Here is a 7,616-nt window from a genome sequence, read left to right on the forward strand (position 1 = left end):
GTAGATATACAATTCCTAAATATGCAATCTAAGATGATAAACAGTCGTTTACTTTCTTTTTGCAATGAAAATCCTAGCTACTAAGGAAAGAGAAATGAAATTCTTTCAACATAGAGCAGAGAGCACACACTAGATGCACTTTTCCTAAATCAATTTCAGCATGCAGTCTAAATGAAAATGCACATGCATGTATTGTTTTTCAGTTTCCTTAATGTGAGAATGACAAAAGAAAACTAAGTACAGATCTGAACTATATTCTTTCAAAGCGACAGTACTAACAATTTTCTCTTCAAAAAACGAAAGGAAGACTAAGACGACACTTTGCGATTTCGAATTTAAAATTGCTTTCGACACTTGAAATACTATTAATTCAAATCAAATACAATGGAAAAAGTGTAATCGACTATCTAAAAGAGGAATGCTTTATGACACTCTTTTTCTTGACTGAAAATGACACTTGCGACACTTTCAAATCAAAAGACGACAGTTCGATTAAGCTACTATTTGCAAAGGAGAACTGTAAATGATGAAAAATACATAAAAAACATTCACAATTCCTTATTAGCGGCGGCTGAATAATGCAAAGGAAGATATTTTTGACAATGATATACTGATCATAGACAACAAAACTACTGAATAAAGTTGAAGACAATGAAGAAAAAACCAAAATCTGGAGGCAGAAACAGTCTTACTCAATCATCGCACCTGTAACACAGGGAAACAAGGATGCATCTCACCTGCAACACACGGGAGGTGCGATGCATCCAGATTTCCAATGAGAGACAATGCAATGGTCCAAGGACGAGCCTGAGCTTGGTTTTCACTCACAGTTTACAGCTAAGTTCAGGGATTTAGGCTGAGCTAAGGATTTTCAGTAAACACAAAGTATAGGGGCTGATCTAATGACGTTATCTAAGCTACCACCAAGGCACTTAGGATGTTTGCAAGTCAGATGTTCAGTTCATAAACCAACCTGGAGATTTACTGAAGCAACGTTGATCTACTTTGCAGTTGCATAGCAAAAGCAGTTCGAAGGATAGTTGGCTTAACTTCAGGCTCCGTCTGTGGTTTATAAAGCAAACAACAGTAACAAAACAAGCAAACTATTCGCTCCCCAGCAGAGTCGGCATTTTGTTATCGAGAAAACTAGTGTCCATTCAGAGCTGCTAGTCCCACTAAGATGGGTAGCTATCTTAGAAACAAACAAACTAAAGTTACTTGTGTTTTCCTTTATGAGAGATAGATGAGAGAGAAGTAGAGAGTACCAACCTCAGTGTTTCGCTAGTCTCCTTGCTTGTTTCCTCTCTCCCTTGATAGAGCTTTCGCCACTCCTTTCTCACTTGTCCCGCTTCAAAGAACACCTGTAGAGTCAAAGCAGCAAAATACCATCAAAGCATAGATATCTATAACCATAAACAATGTAGGATCAGATGTACATTAACCATATAAATGCATATACAAATACAAGATTTAGAGATATACAAGCATATGGAGGAAAACTCAAATAGATTTATTGATAGAAGTAGTAGAAGAGAGGATTACAACCAAGCTGTCTGATCCGACATCATCCTCCCAGCATTAAAGCCCTCTTCACCTCATACAAAGCAAGATCACCCAACAATACAATGTCTTCAAAGACAAACCAACAACACTTCCTTGCAAATTACAAAATTCCAGCCTCTGGATCTCTAGGATGAGGGATCCATATATAGATGTTTGCAGGAGAGTGAGTTAGCTTCTGGGATTTTGATTAGTGTCATTTCACTGATATTTCTTGGTTCCACTTGGATATTTCATGATCTCTTACTCATCCTTGGGCGAATTCAAAGAGGCAAGTGTCATATGAGCAGTTTCTAGAAGATTCTTTGAGTTTCCACCTAGCAAACTGCTTCTGCCATTTGTCTTCTCTCGCCCATCGCACCCATTGTGTGTAGTAGGTGAGATGCATCACACCCTCAGCATGGAGCAGTCTGTATGGTCCAGTTTTGACTAGTTCTGAGCAGTTTTTCAGGGAGAACTTATGGGAAATGGACATATGTGATTGGAGTTGCCGTGCCCAAATATGTCTATAACAAGGTGGAACCAAAACTTTTGTTATCAAAAAACTATTGTATATGACTTACTTACTGCATATAGTTGATAAAACATATAACTTTCAAAACTAATCCAATAAAAGGATATATTTGCAACAAAAATTCAGGTCTAAAGAGAGAGAGGTCAACATTTACAGGCCTATTGAGATCAATTGACAAGTTGCCATGAGGCCTATTCGAAGCACTACTTGTTGAGAATTGAATTTCCCATGTTGCTAAATGAATTTGCATGTCACTAATAAACTTGCATAGAACATCCATTTCATTGTCTTATCTCTCGAATTTGTCCTTTAAAGATTGAGCTTCTTAAGTGAGGAAGACAACTGTATTTGATTTCTATTGTAATTTCTAGTTTAAATCCATGTTCTCAAGGTGTAAATATTTTATATTCTGAGGACCCCTACTTCCAATACTGTTGTCACCTACAACAACTAGTAATTATTTTCTCAGTTCCATTGACCCTTTATTAGTGGCGGGGATCCAATTTGTAGTACTAAAAGGAGTTGGGGATCCAATAGTTGAAAGGGGTACCGAAAGGTATGATGAGGGAAACTGAGAGGACCAGGGAGGGGAAGAGAGGGAACTAGAGAACCCCTGACTCTGAAATGTAGAGAGAAAAGTTCAAAATTGACACATAAAGACTCAAATTACAGAAGTTTACTACAGGAAAAGATGATATCAACCAAGCAAATAGAGGGATACTTAGAGGTCAGAAACAATTCAAATTGGTTGTGAATCCCTTCGTAGCTATGAACCCTGAGACCACTTACTTCACCCCAACCAATCAGCTCAACATTTGATGAATCCAAAAAACAAATTTAGAGTTTTGGATTGAATTTGGAAGGGGGGGGGTTGGTTGTAGGGGGATTCACCACACATTTAGACTAGAAAGTCCACAATGCATCGGAATTGCCAATCCCCTTATCTCCAACATTTCCATTGACCACGAAAATGGACTAGTCATTTCCTAATTCACCAATTAGAACGTTGAAAATTACACAGATAGTCTTTCCAATCAGTGAATCCTATCAACATTGTAACAAGCTTAACCTCCCTAGAGGCCATATACAGAGCAACCGAGTCTATCCATAAATTTATTTGTAGTGCCAGAGAATTCACATGGAGAACATATCTCATCGCTATTAAGTTTGATGATTAGCCACCACGTTAAACCCATCAAGACTTCACGGGCCAAATCCTAATTGAGGTTGTGACGATGTTCGGCTTGAGTCCCCTCCACATGCGAGGTATTATGAAGATGATCCTCAACATGACGTGCCCGCATTCCAATTGCCGCCTTCTATTTTATGAAGTGCCAAGTGGTTAATGCATGATCCATATTGAAGGAGTTAATATCTGAGAGGGGGAGAGTATAATAAGTGGGCCCTCAATGTTCTTATCATATATTTCAATTAGATTAAATGGAGTTGTTCTAAAAGGATGTAGGAAGACCATTTTTGGAGAAATACGGGTCGTGGAATGTTTCGCGAGTCCTTAAAATTGTTGATGTCAACTTGACTTGTTTTTAGAAGATGAGCAAGGCTTGCTTGCTCATCCGCTTCCATATTTAAGGATCTTCGGATATGGAAGAAAGTCTTGTGTTGAAATTGATCAAGGGCCCCAATAATTCTATGAAGTATGAGCTTTAATTGATTGTGTTAGGAAAATATCTTTTATATAGATGATGGATAGTGAGAAGAGAATCACCTAAAATTACAAGCTTAGTGATCTCCATTTTCTCTACTAAACATATTTCAAACAAAAACCAATACATTTCAACTTGGTTATTGGTCTTCTTACCTAGTCCCAAAAATACTTAATCACTTATTTTCATTCGAGATTAAAAAAATCCCTCGCCTCCCGTGGCTTCTCCTCCCCTCACTACCCACTACCTTTTAATATAAAAAAATATTTAACGATATAATTTATCATCAATTATTTTACACTTTTAACTGACATCTAAATTTATTATTAATACCCTACTCCATCATCATTATAATTTTATTTATTTAAATCTATTCTAATTTTAAATTTAATTTAAAAATTATTTCAAAAGGCTTGATTTAAAATTTATTTCAAAAGACTCTACGATCACAAGTAGCTCACAGTTTTTCAATCATTTCCTTTACATAGTTTAGCAGACCTGCCAAAACATATACATCACAATTTAGTCCTTACGTAGCAGTTTTCCAATTATTTCCCTACATAGTTTAGCAGACCTGCCAAAACGTATACATCACAATCACATGGGATTATTTTGTGAATGGCTCATCATGACTAGTCATTGGATATAGACCAATGACCACCCCATTCTCAGTCACCTGGGATTTATGGAGTGAGATCACCCTTTAAATATCGAGTATGTTGTGATTAGAATTAAAAGTTTTATTATTATTATTGTTGTTATTGAGTGAGATAACTTTTTAAATATCTATTTGGAACTTATTTAGAGTAGTGATTTTTTAATTGTTATTGAAAATTAAGTTTTAATAGTATGAATTGAGACTTTATGTGAGTTGGGAGCTCATTTCTTGAATTTTATAATTAAAAACTAAAAGTGTTTCTGATAGGATTTGAAACTTGGTACTAATTACTCAATAATTTCGGAAAAAAAATAATTATTTTTATTATGAAATCTTTTTAAATTAAAATGTTACTAGACATGGAGTGAGATCACTTATAAAATATCCAAATTACCGTTTAAACTTTGACTCGTTCTTGAAATATCCAATGTAATGATCAAAATTAAAATAGTTCAATAGTTTTTTGTTTTTACTTTGACTCGTTCTTGGAATATCCAAATGTAATGATCAAAATTAAAACAGTTCAATAGTTTTTTTATTTTTTTAAATAAATTAAATTGACAAGCGTGTATGTATTGATTTAATTCTTATAAAGTAATTTTAAGATGAAATTATAATTTAATTTTAATAGATATAAATAGATTACATATATATCAAAAAAAAATTCATTTCTAATTATTTAAATGTCAAAGTTTAATTAATAATCAGATAAATCAGTTAAAATCTCAATAAAATATAATAATAAATATATATTGTTATCTCAAATATAAATTTTTCATGGATATAATAATATATAATTTTAAACACAATTTCAATGTATCATATTTCTCTATAATCATAAGTTCTTTTTATAAATAAAGAATTTGTATTATATCTTGAATTATTAGTAATTTTTTTTTTTAAACAGAGTTGGTTATTAGATTTTTATTTCAAACAAAAAAAGGAGGCAAGCTCCCCTTACGTCGGTGCAAAATGGAGAGAGGCATCTAGGAAGAAAAACAGAGGGCAAACAATTCTTATTTTCCATACCCTTCCCTTTTTGGTTATGAAAATACCAATTGGACTATTCTTATAAATACATTCGAACCGTTTCAACAATAATTTGGATTTACATAACATAATAAACTACTAGTGGAAGAACTTTGCAGAGGGGAAAAGAGAAGAAATGTAGTATCTAATTTTTGTTGACAGAAGATTCATGATGAGACGGAGGTTGGTTCTTGCTGCTTTGATAGTTAGAGTTCTCTCCCATTTGATTGATCAGTAAATTCTTCAAATAGTTGATCGTTTCATCCATGTTCTTACATTTGTGCGTTAGAGCTACAATTTCCTTCCTTTTCTCTTCTAGTTGTCTCTTAAGGAAGGAGTTCTCAGACTTTGCTTTAAATTTATAGTCCTTGATCATTTCTTTAATCTACTCGTTCATGAATTTGTTGGCTCTACACACAGCACAACTCTCGCACTTTGGCACATTTTCCAGAGGATTCGCTCCATTTTTCCTGAGGGATGCACACATCCTTTCCTACAGGAAGAAGAAGAGGCAATGAGAAGTCGAGAGTAGATGCTAATTTTTCCACAAGTCAGGCCAATGGCGACCGACAACAGCCACTGGGAGGAGAACAGAGATTCACAGACTAGAGAGACTCTCTTAGGAAATAACGAAATAAGCCAAGAGTCGAGGTTGAAGATAATCCACCAAAGTTGTGCAAAGGGGAGAAGCACGGACCACCAAAGATGCACAAAGGGGAGACGCAGAAACCACTAGAGCTGTGTGACAGGAAGAAGCAAATACCACCAGAGTAGTGCAAAGGGGAGAAACAAATGCCACCAGAGCTGCGTGAAGGGGAGAGGAAAGACTAAAGCAGAGAGGGTTAGCTCAAACACTAAAGAAGCATAGTGACATTTACAAGATGATTGAGAGCTGCTTCTGTGACAAGGTGGAAAATAAAGGAGAGCACATGGAACTAACCTCGCAGACAAGAAAAAACTAGAGAGAATGAGCAATGGAGAGTTGAGAACAATCGTTGGGAGAGGAAGGCTATATAGCTGCGCTGAGGGCCACTTGAAGATAGAGAACTTGATCATTTCACGGCGAGCTTGAGTAGCTATTATTCGCTTGATAGACAAACTCTGAAAATGATGTTTGTACATTGTGATTTTCCTGATTTTTGTGAGCTTCTGATTTCTAGCTTTTTGCACTGAAGCGAGTGTTTCCTGCCTTGATGTTCTTGGCTTGGATGCAAATCTCTACAATTGAAGGATTGAGGTCCTATGGGATTGATTTTTGAGAAATCTCATTGTCAATTATGGATTCTCCCACAGGACGATTGACTGTCAAATTGGCCTGCATATCAGCAGTACAATTATTTTCTTTAGGATATGATTGAAGGTTACTTCTCCAAGATACTGAAGATTTTTTTCCACCCTTTTGGTTGTTTGACTCATTATCTAGTTCTTGAGGCTTCTTCTTTCAAGCATTGATTGAATAATTATTGCAGAATCCCCCAATATGTTTGGATTTTTTTATTTTTTTTTTCACTTCTGGTTCACGGATACCATGGTCAGTGGTCCGCTACGTCCAGGATCGGAAGTCTCTAGGGTGGACCCCACCCTAAGGGGGTCACACCCCTCGGCCATCACAGACCTAACCCCAAGAGCTTTCGGGTTTCGACCCTGTGACCTCCCATTGGCGAGGCCCCGGCTTGACCGATTGAGCTAACCCTTGGGGCTAATATGTTTGGATTCTTGATACCGCACTGCCTTAATATTTCCATTCCCAAGAGGAGACCATATGCTTCTGCCTCGTTGTTGGATAATTATCCTAATCCCCATTCATAATTGATGGGATTGATTCCTCCTGGATCGAAAATGATACCTCAAGCTCCAACCTTGCTTAGATTAGACTTAGAAGATCCATCAAACAATAAATAGGGCCTATTTAAATTTTCTGACCATGCTTTGAAATCCTCTTTTTTAATTTTGATTTTCTAGTTCTGAGCACTAATAAAAAATCTACTGATAGTTGTATTGCTAATGTTTGTTTTTTGCTTCTTACTCATCGCAAATTCTAACTAGGTTCTTTCCTTGTGTTAGATATATTTGTTATCTATTGATTTGGCTCATTTGGAGTTTATGAATTCGGTTGTCATGCTCCAAGTTTTAGCCAGAACTGTTATGTTGCTTGGAGTGTGGTCTTTGAAGATCCTCTGGTTTCTTGCTA

The sequence above is a fragment of the Pinus tabuliformis genome, chromosome 4_1 (genome assembly GCF_031772625.1).
Source record: "Pinus tabuliformis cultivar Carrire ecotype Pingquan chromosome 4_1, CPIR1, whole genome shotgun sequence".
NCBI classification, from domain to species: domain Eukaryota; kingdom Viridiplantae; phylum Streptophyta; class Pinopsida; order Pinales; family Pinaceae; genus Pinus; species Pinus tabuliformis.